Below are 15,201 nucleotides of genomic sequence, written 5' to 3'. Positions count from 1 at the left end.
GATCGAAACACACTTTGTTTAGAGGTGTGCGTGGGTGTGTGGTTAAGTGTGTGTGCACATGTATGTGTGTGTGTTGATTAGCTCCTGTTTATGTCAGATGTCTCTCATCTTTCTTCTCTTTAATCAGAGCTGAGGCCCCTGCTGAAGGAAACCCTGTATATCAGGAACAACGTCTAACCTAGACCAACATGAACCGCTACGCATGCTTTGTCTTTATTTATTATGTGTATGTGCTTAGTGAAGGGAGTTCCGGCTGTCTGCGGGAACGGGAAACCAACATTCTTTTTCCGAGCCTTCCCTAGTCCCCTTCAAAGTCTGCAATGATACATGCTTCACTTCTGTTGGCTTTTTTCCCCCGCAGAACCCCTCACTGAATATCGAATAAGACACTTTCATTCCCAGTTTACAGTACCACAGAACTTCAAACAGTCATGGCGTCATGGCAACCGATTCACTCAGGCGTTGACTGATGATGTCACCCTCTGAGGAACCCGCTGCCGCCGCAGAGGGAGGATTTAAAGAAATATATGAAAAGAAGCAGAGAGAGATATTGAAGGCGACTGACTTGACGCAGGAAAGTGTTTCTGGGCGCCACTGGCAAGTTGGTGGTGTGGTTTCTAGGAGGCTGGAATATTTAAATAAAAGGCCTGTTAAAACATGACAGAAATATTGGGTGTAATCATTCTAGATTTACTGTGATGGCTTGTGGTGACTATACATGACTGGTTTAAGAGAGCCGATTAAGATACAATTATATAGAATAAAAATAATATAAATGTCACATTTTATAGTTATTATCTGGACAAAACTGGCCCTTTCAGGATAGCTTTACACACAGGAGCGCAGGCACACACACAAAGACCCATACTATATGAGCACAGGCACAGGCACAAACACAAAGACCCATACTATATGAGCACAGGCACATACACAAAGACCCATACTATATGAGCACAGGCACATACACAAAGACCCATACTATATGAGCACAGGCACAGGCACAAACACAAAGACCCATACTATATGAGCACAGGCACAGGCACAAACACAAAGACCCATACTATATGAGCACAGGCACACACACACAAAGACTCATACTATATGAGCACATGCACACACACAGAAAGACTCATTCAATATGAGCAGAGGCACACACACACAGAGACTCATACTATATGAGCACAGGCACACACACAAAGACCCATACTATATGAGCACAGGCACACATACAAAGACTCATACTATATGAGCACAGGCACACACACACAAAGACCCAAAATATATGAGCACAGGCACACACACACAGAGACTCATACTATATGAGCACCGGCACACATACAAAGACTCATACTATATGAGCACCGGCACACATACTCATACTATATGAGCACAGGCACACACACAAAGACTCAGACTACATGAGCACAGGCACCCATACTATATGAGCACAGGCACACACACAAAGACCCATACTATATGAGCACATGCACACACACAGAAAGACTCATTCAATATGAGCAGAGGCACACACACACAGAGACTCATACTATATGAGCACAGGCACACACACAAAGACCCATACTATATGAGCACAGGCACACATACAAAGACTCATACTATATGAGCACAGGCACAAACACAAAGACCCATACTATATGAGCACATGCACACACACAGAAAGACTCATTCAATATGAGCAGAGGCACACACACACAAAGACTCAGACTACATGAGCACCGGCACACACACACAAAGACTCATACTATATGAGCACAGGCACACACACACAAAGACTACATGAGCACAGGGACACACAAAGACTCCTGACCCCTTCTAATCCTCCACTGTTCCTGACCCCTCCTCCTCCTCCACTGTTCCCGACCCCTCCTCCTCTAGTGTTCCTGACCCCTCCTCCTCCTCTACTGTTCCTGACCCCTCCTCCTCCTCCTCTACTGTTCCTGACCCCTCCTCCTCCTCTACTGTTCCTGACCCCTCCTCCTCCTCTACTGTTCCTGACCCCTCCTCCTCCTCCACTGTTCCTGACCCCTCCTCCTCCTCTACTGTTCCTGACCCCTCCTCCTCCTCCACTGTTCCTGACCCCTCCTCCTCCTCTACTGTTCCTGACCCCTCCTCCTCCTCCACTGTTCCTGACCCCTCCTCCTCCTCTACTGTTCCTGACCCCTCCTCCTCCTCCTCTACTGTTCCTGACCCCTTCTCCTCCTCTACTGTTCCTGACCCCTCCTCCTCTACTGTTCCTGACCCCTCCTCCTCCTCCACTGTTCCTGACCCCTCCTCCTCCTCCACTGTTCCTGACCCCTCCTCCTCCTCTACTGTTCCTGACTCCTCCTCCTCTACTATTCCTGATCCCTCCTCCTCCTCCACTGTCCTTGGCACCTCCTCCTCTACCTCCTCTACTGTTCCTGACCCCGCCTCCTCCTCCACTGTTCCTGACCCATCCCCCTCCTCCTCTACTGTTCCTGACCCCTCCTCCTCTACTGTTCCTGACCCCTCCTCCTCCTCTACTGTTCCTGACCCCTCCTCCTCTACTGTTCCTGACCCTTCCTCCTCCTCTACTGTTCCTGACCCTTCCTCCTCCTCTACTGTTCCTGACCCCTCCTCCTCTACTGTTCCTGACCCCTCCTCCTCCTCTACTGTTCCTGACCCCTCCTCCTCTACTGTTCCTGACCCTTCCTCCTCCTCTACTGTTCCTGACCCCTCCTCCTCTACTGTTCCTGACCCCTCCTCCTCCTCTACTGTTCCTGACCCTTCCTCCTCCTCTACTGTTCCTGACCCTTCCTCCTCCACTGTTCCTGACCCCTCCTCCTCTACTGTTCCTGACCCTTCCTCCTCCACTGTTCCTGACCCCTCCTCCTCTACTGTTCCTGACCCCTCCTCCTCCTCTACTGTTCCTGACCCTTCCTCCTCCTCTACTGTTCCTGACCCTTCCTCCTCCACTGTTCCTGACCCCTCCTCCTCTACTGTTCCTGACCCCTCCTCCTCCACTGTTCCTGACCCTTCCTCCTCCACTGTTCCTGACCCTTCCTCCTCCTCTACTGTTCCTGACCCTTCCTCCTCTACTGTTCCTGACCCTTCCTCCTCCACTGTTCCTGACCCCTCCTCCTCTACTGTTCCTGACCCCTCCTCCTCCTCTACTGTTCCTGACCCTTCCTCCTCTACTGTTCCTGACCCCTCCTCCTCTACTGTTCCTGACCCTTCCTCCTCCACTGTTCCTGACCCCTCCTCCTCTACTGTTCCTGACCCCTCCTCCTCCTCTACTGTTCCTGACCCTTCCTCCTCCTCTACTGTTCCTGACCCTTCCTCCTCCACTGTTCCTGACCCCTCCTCCTCTACTGTTCCTGACCCCTCCTCCTCCACTGTTCCTGACCCTTCCTCCTCCACTGTTCCTGACCCCTCCTCCTCTACTGTTCCTGACCCCTCCTCCTCCACTGTTCCTGACCCTTCCTCCTCCACTGTTCCTGACCCCTCCTCCTCTACTGTTCCTGACCCTTCCTCCTCCTCTACTGTTCCTGACCCTTCCTCCTCCACTGTTCCTGACCCCTCCTCCTCTACTGTTCCTGACCCCTCCTCCTCCACTGTTCCTGACCCTTCCTCCTCCACTGTTCCTGACCCCTCCTCCTCTACTGTTCCTGACCCTTCCTCCTCCTCTACTGTTCCTGACCCCTCCTCCTCTACTGTTCCTGACTCCTCCTCCTCTACTGTTCCTGACCCCTCATCCTCTATTGTTCCTGACCCCTCCTCCTTCTCCTCCACTGTTCCTGACCCTTCCTCCTCCTCTACTGTTCCTGACCCCTCCTCCTCCTCCACTGTTCCTGACCCCTCCTCCTCCTCCACTGTTAATGACCCCTCCTCCTCTACTGTTCCTGACCCCTCCTCCTCTACTGTTCCTGACCCCTCCTCCTCCACTGTTCCTGACCCCTCCTCCTCTACTGTTCCTGACGCTTCCTCCTCCTCTACTGTTCCTGACCCCTCCTCCTCCTCCTCCTCCACTGTTCCTGACCCCTCCCAATCCTCCACTGTTCCTGACCCCTCCTCCTCTACTGTTCCTGACCCCTCCTCCTCCTCTACTGTTCCTGACCCTTCCTCCTGCTCCTCCACTGTTCCTGACCCCTCCTCCTCCACTGTTCCTGACCCCTCCTCCTCTACTGTTCCTGACCCCTCCTCCTCTACTGTTCCTGACCCCTCCTCCTCTATTGTTCCTGACCCCTCCTCCTTCTCCTCCACTGTTCCTGACCCCTCCTCCTCCACTGTTCCTGACCCCTCCTCCTCTACTGTTCCTGACCCCTCCTCCTCTACTGTTCCTGACCCCTCCTCCTCTATTGTTCCTGACCCCTCCTCCTTCTCCTCCACTGTTCCTGACCCCTCCTCCTCTACTGTTCCTGACCCCTCCTCCTTCTCCTCCACTGTTCCTGACCCCTCCTCCTCTACTGTTCTTGACCCCTCCTCCTCCTCCACTGTTCCTGACCCCTCCTCCTCCACTGTTCCTGACCCCTCCTCCTCCTCCTCTGTCCCCCAACCCTTCTTTCTCTCTCTCAGTGGCTACATGTCTGTCAAAGTGCTGTGTCGTGGTCATGGTTTAACTGTACCTCTGTTTACTGCCCTGTCTCTGTCATAGCTGAGCAGTTGCAGGGGGTGAGTGGTTGGTGGGGTGCTTTCTGTGCGACTGTGGTAGTGTCGTAATGGCTGACAGACAGACTGCAGTGGGTGCTGAGAGGTTCAGGCCCACGGGCAGATGTTAAACACACTGTGTGAGTGAGAGGAGGCAGCGTAAGAGACATAGTTACTGCCAAACCATAATCACACTGACAGAAACACATCTGGCTGAGAGAGAAGGAAGGAGAGAGGAGGAAGGAGAGAGAGGAGGAAGGAGAGAGAGGAGGAAGGAGAGAAGGACATGTATTTTGCTCTTACCAGAGCGTCTGAATGAAATCAGAACTTGTTTAAATGTGTGACATGATTCCGTGCTGAAAGAGGGACAAACAGAGTGAAAGGAGGAAGAAAAAACAGCTGTATATTGTAAGATTCAGTTGACACTTCTTTGAACAGCACCTGCAAAACTGCAAACCCCAAAATCGAATTGGCAAATCAAAATCGATGAATATTTGATATTTGATCAAAGACGCTAGATCAAGCTGGGGGAATAGAACTCTATATCCTGGGAAAAGACTATGTGTTCCACACACCATTCCCGGCGTTCCGATGGAGGTCCAAGACATCAGGATGATGGGAATGAACGTTGGCGTTGATCCGTGCCGGGCCAGAGTGACACGTGTGTTGGCCCATGACCTACTCCGCAGAGACCCTCTTTCTTTCTTCTCCCTCTCCTCCCGCTCGTCTTGTTCCTCCCACGGTTTATTATTATGAGATAATCGCTCCCATCTGCATGTCCAGCCAACGACAGACCGAGAAAAAGGGGAAATGTGAGAATGAACGAAAGTGATTGGGGAGAGGGAGAAAGAGAAAGAGAGAAAGAGAAAGAGAGGTGTGTGTGTGTGTGTGTGTGTGTACCATGAGTGGTTTCCATCTCCAATACAAACACATCAGTCCCCTCTCCCCCTCCTCACCCCTCCTCCCTCCTTTCGTCAGATCAAATTAGAGGTGGTGTAGCATCACGTTTCTCTTTCTGTCAGGGATATTATAATTCTGTATGACTTCTGGACAGCTTCACGCACAATTAGGAATTCAGCGGCTTTGAGCAAGAAAATGAGATTCAAATCAGTACTGTATTACATTACTGTTTACTTTGAATCTCTCCTGCCATCTCTAACCCTCCCCAGATTCAAAGTGAGTTTGTGTGTTTGTGCGCGTGCGTGTGCATGGGAGTACAAGTATAACAGTGCCATTGTAATTTTCTGGATATGGGTTCAACAATTCCCTTAACAACTGAAGCAGAACAGACTCAACTTTTTAGATGCTGTTATGAATGTAAAGGCAAGAGTATGCCAGAAAACTCACTACAACACACGCACACATACACAAACAAATGCAACAACTGTAGCAATCAACAGTGGATCAGAATTGTGTGTTTGATCCATCTGTCTTGGGTCAGTGACAGGGCAAGGGAATACTCACTCACAACCCACACAGGACCCCGGACCTCTGATCTAGGATCAGATTATCACAATTACAGCCAATTAAACATAATTTAAGCCAATTATGACCAATTAAAGTCAATTAGAACATTCAGATAATTGCGAGCTCAGAGGGATACCAGCGTAGGTCGTCACACTCCAGAAACAGTGACACTCGTCTTTTTTTCATTCACCTCTCTCTGATTGGCCGTGAGTTATTCTGTGGTAGATAAATAAGGTTAATTACTTAATGTCGGATAAAAATTCTGGTCAACTTCAAATCCCTTGGATAGATACACTACAATACACTCTGTCTGTCTGTCTGTCTGTCTGTCTGTCTGTCTGTCTGTCTGTCTGTCTGTCTGTCTGTCTGTCTGTCTGTCTGTCTGTCTGTCTGTCTGTCTGTCTGTCTGTCTGTCTGTCTGTCTGTCTGTCTGTCTGTCTGTCTGTCTGTCTGTCTGTCTGTCTGTCTGTCTGTCTGTCTGTCTGTCTGTCTGTGATAGAGGTAGAAGGATGGAGGTATGGAGGGATAGTTGTAGTATTCAGACCCCTTCACTTTTCCATATTTTAGTAGTTACAGACTTATTCTAAGATGTATTAAATAAATGAAACATTTCATCAATCTACACACAATACCCCCTCATGACAAAGCAAAAACAGGTTTTTAGAAATGTTTGCAAATGCATAAAAAAATTTAACATAAATACATGAATACATAAATAGTCAGACCCTTTGCTATGGGACTCGAAATTGAGCTCAGGTGCATCCTATTTCCACTTGATTGGAGTCCACCTGTGGTAAATTCAATTGATTGGACATGGAAAGGAACACACCTGTCTATATAAAGCCCAACAGTTGACAGTGCATGTCAGAGCAAAAACCAAGCCATGAGGTCCAAGGTATTGGCTGTAGAGCTCAGAGACAGGATTGTGTTGAGGCACAGATCTGTTCTTGGGGACCATCAATGCTGCAGACATTTTTTGGTACCCTTCCCCAGATCTTTCTCTCACTCCCCATCCAACCTGACAGAGCTTGAGAGGATCTGCAGAGAAGAATGAGAATCTCCCCAAATATACAGGTGTGTCAAGCTTGTACCTTCTTACCCAAGAAGACTTGAGGCTGTAATCACTGCCGAAGGTGCTTCAACAAAGTACAGTCAAGAGTCTGAATACTTATGTAAATGTGATATTTCAGTTTGATATTTTTAATAAAGACCTGTTTTTGCTTTGTCATTGTGGGGTATTGTGTGGATATATGGGGGTGGACAATGTATTACATTTTAGAATAAGGCTGTAACAAAATGTGGAAAAAGTCAAGGGGTCTGTATACTTTCTGAATGCAATGTATGTATAGAGGGATGGAGGTATAGTAGCGCATAATGGCCTCGATGAACTGTGACCTTTGTCCTTAGTGTGGACTGGCACGCTCGCCCAGAATGCAGCTGGAATGAAGGTCAAGAGTTATTACTTTGACCCCATAATGTTATTTTTTTCTCTCTCTCTTTCATTTTCTTTCTCCCTGCTGTTTTCAGCTTCAGAACATGAAGTGACCACAGCAGCAGTGTCAAATATGAGGTAGACAAATAACTACCCACATTTACTTCCTACATTTCATTATTGAATTTGAATCAATCATTGACACTGAAATGTACTCTATCATTTCAATTGCCCTATCCATGCGTTGTCTGTATGGTTCATGTTTATGCAGCAGTTCAGGCCCTCTTGTACTGTGACATTGACTCTCCGGCTAGTGTTATTGTATGGGCTAGTGTTTCTGCCTGCCAGTGAGTGGATGTTTGTGTTGGGTTGATTTGGAGTTTACAGACACATATTTCCATTGTCGAGACAATACACAGACACACCGAGGGAGGGCTTTAACCTAAACCGGTTTTTAGGTTCAATTCAAACCGACATTCTCGAGTTCCACGGAGCCTGGCTGGTTGTCTGGTTGTCTGTCAAACAGCATGACTCCTGTCAATCAAAAGGTCACCTTCTGTCCCAACCCCCTGTCACCATTCAACCTTCCATGATAGGTTGTTAGCTTAACCTCTTATTACAGCTATTCTATTTTCCATTGCAGTGTGAGATATACGCTTGTTATCGTTTTGATTGGAGTCAGCCCTCAGAAAGTCACTTCTTTCATGGCTGACAGAGAGAAATGAGCTCTATGTTCAAGAAGTCGAGCCAAAACAAAGAGCAGAGTGCAGTCTTTTTGAGTATGTCGAGATATAAGATTGAAATAATTACAACAAAATACTTGCATAAAAGCTTCCTTCTGTTTCACTTCGAACTTCAAATTTCCAAGAACTCACATGCCGATTTTCTATTTTGGCAGGAGGATGATGGGGCTGACCACTGCTAAAATAGCAGGATCCTCAGCCACAAAAGGTAAAAGCTAATGGTTATCTAACTGTGCTAAAACCACCTCATTTGTCATCTGGAGTTAGTAGTTTTAGAATGCAATATTTTTCTAAAGTGAGATGATTTATTTTGGCCATTGTTTTCACATACTGTAGGGGGGAGTGAGAGGACCCTGACATCATGAAAGCAACCTCTCCCCTCCCTTCTACCGCCACCTCTCTCTTTCCCTTTACCTCTCTCTCTTGTTCTCTCTTCCAACATCCACCTCGCTCTTCCCCCTCCACCACTTCTCTCTCTTTCAAACTCTCTTTCCCCCCACCTCTCTCTCTCTCTCTCCCTCTCTCAAACTCTCTTTCCCCCCACCTCACTCTCTCTCTCAAACTCTCTTTCCCCCCACCTCACTCTCTCTCTCTCAAACTCTCTTTCCCCCCACCTCTCTCTCTCTCTCAAACTCTCTTTCCCCCCACCTCTCTCTCTCTCTCAAACTCTCTTTCCCCCCACCTCTCTCTCTCTCTCTCTCTCAAACTCGCTCTCCCTCTCTTTCTCTCTCTCCCTCTCCATCTCCCCTCCTTCCCCGTCTCTCTCTCTGTGGTTACACATGGAGAGATTAAAAGGAAACCCCAGTATAAACACACCAACAGGACCGTAGAAGGCTGGTTAGTGATTGCCCTGTTTAGATTGGGCTGGCTCTGCTTTATTTGTATATGTCACTGAGATAAACATCACAGTGCCCCTCCACAAGACAAATTAATCCACTGGAGAACATACACACACACATGCAAGTAGGCTTATGCATGCATATTATGCACACACGCATGCACACACACTTGTCCCGGCCACCAGATGAAGAGACATCAATCACAACTAGTTGGCATGGGAGTGACTGTGGTTCTGACAAAGGCCATTAAGAGTTCCTAATAGATAGGGACAGAGAGAGAAAGAGGAGAAAGAGCGATACACAGGGAGAGAGAAATGCAGAGACGTACATTTAAGGAGAAATATAGAGTAAGTTAGAGAGTGAGACAAAGACAGATTGAAAGAGAGTGATGAAGAAATGAGACGGTGTAACATATAGTCAGTTTACCAGTGTAGAGGAGTGGAGGAGAGACAGATATTCAATATTCAAGGGGGAGAGAGAGAGAGTGGAAGAGACTGACAGAGTGGAGTAAAAAAGAGACACACAAACACATACACTCTCTTTCACACACACACACACACACACACAGACACACACACACACAGGTCTGTGTTGGGTTTGTGTGAGGGATGCTACCCCTGTAGCTTAGCCAACCCCAGCCTAATAACACACAGTGGAGTCTGTGTTGGTTTCCAACTCCCTACTGTTTTTATGTTTTTGAATACTACTTGGTTATACCCACTTCTTGTACATTTTTAACTAAGAGACATAGAAGAGGTAAAGTCAAGCTGCCTCTCTATGACACAATGAAACACAACAGCACACAGGAGAGAGAGAGAGAGAGAGAGAGAGAGAGATGATAGAAAGGGACAGAAATCTCCAGGAGAGAAAGAAGTGAGAGATGCTTGAAAAAAGAGAGAGGGAAGCAGAATGAGCGTTCAAGTGAGTTAAAGAGATTACTTTAAGGTTCAGATAAGCTCTTTCTGGTTGTCACTCAGTCCCAGTCTCCCAGGGGGAGGGACGACGGACCCTCATTGGTGTCATTCACCTGTCAATCAGGCTGACAGGTGAACCATTGGGCCCCATGTTGCGGCACGGAAACTGTCTGTTAGCCTCCTGGCAGCTGTGATGACATCACCCAGTAATAGGGTTTGGAACACACAAACTTACACACACACACACACACACACCGTGGACAGCACCCCATGTCCCTGCCTACCCCCTGAATGTCCTCCCCTCCCCACATTGCTCTCTGAGCCTGTCCAAAGCCCTCGTCTCTGGCATGACACACACACACAGACAAACACACCAAAAACCCTTTTTGCTGGCAGGTCAGACAGGACATGTGTGCAGCAGGGAGATCAAACCACAATGCAACACAGCAGCTGGACAATATAGAAAGACAAAGAGTGAAGTCAGCTTCATATATAGAAGATATGAATATGTTTCATATATAGTAGACAAATGTATGTTTTATATATAGTACACTAATGTATGTTTCATATATATATATGTATGTTTTATATATAGTACACTAATGTATGTTTCATATATAGTACACTAATGTATGTTTCATATATAGTAGACTAATGTATATAGTAGACTAATGTATGTTTCATATATAGTAGACTAATGTATGTTTCATATATAGTAGACTAATCTATGTTTCATGCATAGTAGACTAATGCATATTTCATATATGATAGACTAATGTATATAGTAGACTAATGTATGTTTCATATATAGTACACTAATGTATGTTTCATATATAGTACACTAATGTATGTTTCATATATAGTACACTAATGTATGTTTCATATATCGTAGACTCATGTTCAGTATGTTTCATATATAGTACACTAATGTATATAGTAGACTAATGTATGTTTCATATATAGGAGACTAATGTATATTTCATATATAGTACACTAATGTATGTTTCATATATAGTACACTAATATATGTTTAATATATAGTAGACTAATGTTCAGTATGTTTCATATATAGTACACTAATGTATATAGTACACTAATGTATATAGTAGACAAATGTATGTTTTATATATAGTAGACTAATGTATATTTCATACATAGTAGACTAATGTATATAGTACACTAATGTATGTTTCATATATAGTAGACTAATGTATGTTTTATATATAGTAGACTAATGTATGTTTCATATATAGTACACTAATGTACAGTATGTTTCATATATAGTACACTAATGTATATAGTACACTAATGCATGTTTAATCGCGCACACACTAACTCACACACACACACCTGCATGCACAAATCAGTGGCGTGTATTCATGGATGCCCAGGGAAGCCAAGCTTCCCCAAAACATTGACAAAGAGAGAAAGCATCTGAGAAAGCATCTGAGCAAGCGAAATAGCGCCCCTTTGTCTCAGTATATGTAGCCCATCTATCAGATGCTGTCTGAACAAAAAGAGTATGATATTGTAGCATTGAATGTAAGAGAAGCCAGTGAAAAGTTGGCCTCCCTTGATAAAAAATGATACAATAATAGTCAATCAGCGTTGAGCTTAACTGAGTGATCTCAACTGTGAATGGTCCTGGCGCACCAAAACAAAGCCAGTTGGATTTGGCTTCACACCATTCACATCACATCAGAAGCCAAAGGTCACTGACAGAAAAATAAGCCTGAATTGTTGCATCTCGTTGTGTTGTTCTCCTGTGGTTAGCTAGTGTGCTAAAATTGACCCTTTCCTAAATTAGCCTTGAATAGAGATAGGGATTTTGACTTGTGGTTTTACTTAATTCTCTCTACTGGCCACTGATCCAATAATAAATTCATACATTGTGGCTCTTTTCTGAGAGGATGGAAGTTCAATATGTAGCTAGATGTAGACTAATGTTAACTAGCTGGCTAATCATTGCCCATGAAAGGAAGTTAGGCTAACAAACAAGAAATTTAGCCAGGTAGCCAAGGACAACAAAAACTAACAGTGTGTACTATATGACAGAGTCATAGACCATTTCGGCAACATGAAAGAGAGGAGGATGGCATTGGCATTTCTCTACTAGTATGGTGAGTCAACATGTGTTTCATACTTACTCACACACACACACACACACACACACACACACACACACACACACACACACACACACACACACACACATATATCAGTACCATGGACAGTTACATGATATTTAGCTTACATTAATTGGACTAAATTGTTTTGGGAATGTTTTAGTTGTCAATGTATTAGACTAAGCAGAGGTAATTTGATGATGTTGAAATGTTGAAGTTGAAATGGTGCTGGACTAGCGGGAACAGCTCCTGATTTCTTTGTTACTTTCTCCGGTGTTCTAAATCAATAGTTGTCTTCTTATTGCCTTGGCCTGTATATCACAGTGTCAAGGCACTAACAAGTTATAGAGCAAACAACACAATTATCACAACACATAGGTTGTAACATGTATATGTATGTATATATAACACCCTCACTCTCTCTCCCTCTCACTCTCCCACACAGAGAGAGAGAGAGAGAGAGAGAGAGAGATAATAACCCACACATGGCTTCTATAACATGCTTGGCAGGGAGACAGGCTCCATCTGGTCAGAGCTAATTTAACACATTCTGTGAAACAAATAGGAGAGAACTCTTGTTGAATAGTAATGATGGAGCAAGACACTGTCAACCGGAGGACATTTACATCTCCTGAATGTTGATTGAGTCATCTGTTTATGTGGCTTAATTGTGATTAGACAATTGAAATAACTGCAAAAGGGAAACAAGTTTGTTTGTTGGTTTTCTCATCATAAAGCCATTAACAATCATAATCATCGTTAGACAGCTTGGTGCCACAGTAGTGTTGGTGTGAATGTCTCGGTTCAGAGACGTGCACATATGCATACATAAAATGACACACACACACACATGCAAACACCAGGGGAGGCTGGTGGGAGAAGCAATTTGTGGATAGGCTCATTGTAATGGCTAGAATGGAATAAATGGAATGGAATCAAACGTACTTTACACATATTTGATGTATTTTATACTTTTCCAAATATTTCATTCCAGCCGTTACAATGAGCCCGTCTTCCTATAGCTCCTCCCACCAACCTCCTCTGGCACACACGCATACGCAGTTGCACGCATGCACACAGTCACACGCACACAAACATAGTCACACACACCAAAGTGGGGAAATGGGAGCCATTGATCCAAATCGTTTTGACAGCTGGGATGACAAATGACTGTATCATCTTAGAGAGAGAGAGAGAGGGCCCCCTCACTTCATCAGATAACTCTCTTCCCCTCCTCTCGTCGTCCTCTCCTCTCCCTGAGCCGAGCCGCCCTGTCTCTCTCCTCACCCCTCCCTAAACAGAGTTACCCCGTCTCCCTCCTCACCTCCTCTCCGTGAGCCGAGACGCCCTGTCTCCCTCCTCACCTCCTCTCCCTGAGCCGAGCCGCCCTGTCTCCCTCCTCACCTCCTCTCCCTGAGCCGAGCCGCCCTGTCTCCCTCCTCACCTCCTCTCCCTGAGCCGAGCCGCCCTGTCTCCCTCCTCACCTCCTCTCCCTGAGCTGAGCCGCCCTGTCTCCCTCCTCACCTCCTCTCCCTGAGCCGTGCCGCCCTGTCTCCCTCCTCACCTCCTCTCCCTGACCCGAGCCGCCCTGTCTCCCTCCTCACCTCCTCTCCCTGAGCCGTGCCGCCCTGTCTCCCTCCTCACCTCCTCTCCCTGAGCCGTGCCGCCCTGTCTCCCTCTTCACCTCCTCTCCCTGAGCCGTGCCGCCCTGTCTCCCTCCTCACCTCCTCTCCCTGAGCCGTGCCGCCCTGTCTCCCTCCTCACCTCCTCTCCCTGAGCCGAGCCGCCCTGTCTCCCTCCTCACCTCCTCTCCCTGAGCCGTGCCGCCCTGTCTCCCTCCTCACCTCCTCTCCCTGAGCCGTGCCGCCCTGTCTCCCTCCTCACCTCCTCTCCCTGAGCCGTGCCGCCCTGTCTCCCTCCTCACCTCCTTTCCCTGAGCCGTGCCGCCCTGTCGCCCTCCTCACCCCTCACCTCCCTCCTGGCCATATCCTCACCAGTGTTCAATTGCATTAGCTAGGGTCATAAGGGAAGTTTAAAAGGTTTTTTTTGGTAGAGAGAGCTTTGACTACACACCCGCACGTGCACATACACACATACCATTTAAAAAATATTTATACATTTAACCTTTATTTAACTTGGCAAGTCAGTTAAGAACACTGACGGCCTACCCCGGCCAAACCCAGACGAAGCTGGGCCAATTGTGCGCCTTTCTATGGGACTCCCAATCACAGTCAGATGTGATTCAGCCTGGATTCGAACCAGGGACTGTAGTGACGCCTCTTGCACTGAGATGTAGAGTGCTGCACCACTCGGGAGCCCAACTCCATGACAATGGAGTTAAAGTCGTGGCTGGTACACACAGAAGGGGTGAATACAACTCATAGCTGCACGATGTGCAGTTGCTGTACATTCAGGAAGTTAGCAACCCTAACCACCAATCAAAAATCAGCAGGCAAAGGAAGTAAGAATACCCACCACTACTGCATTCTGGAGCTTGGAAGGAGTGGACTGTCTGTTGTATGTGTGTCTGTATCTGTTTCTGCTATTCCTCTCTGTCTGTCTGTCTGTGCGTCCGTCCGTCCATCTGTCTGACAGTTTCTGCTATAGCTCTCAATATGTTTTCATGTTGACAGCTTTTCCCAATGGCGGAAACAGCCAAGAGGACATTCTTAGAATGCAAGACAGGCTCTTAGAAGGTTGTAGGTGGTTTCCAGGATACGGTTGCTTATGTTTACAGGCAGGTCAGGTCAGGCTGTGTCTCAGAGCTCTCCGTGTGCCACACACAAGCACACATACACATACACACAAACACACACACACATACACAGCATCATTAACATGGAGTCTGTTCAGCATCAGTCAAAGACCAATGGACTGAACCAACACTCTTGAAAAAAAGGTGCTATCTAGAACCTACAAGGGTTCTTCGGCTGTCCCCATAGGATAACCCTTTGAAAAACCCTTTTGGGTTCCATGTAGAACCTTTTCCACAGAGGTGTATGGTTAGGGTTACCTGCAGGGTGCTTCTAATCTAAGGAAAGCAGAAGGACGGGA

The sequence above is a fragment of the Oncorhynchus kisutch genome, linkage group LG17 (assembly GCF_002021735.2).
Source record: "Oncorhynchus kisutch isolate 150728-3 linkage group LG17, Okis_V2, whole genome shotgun sequence".
Lineage (NCBI taxonomy): Eukaryota > Metazoa > Chordata > Actinopteri > Salmoniformes > Salmonidae > Oncorhynchus > Oncorhynchus kisutch.
Note: the sequence above shows the minus strand (reverse complement) of the source record.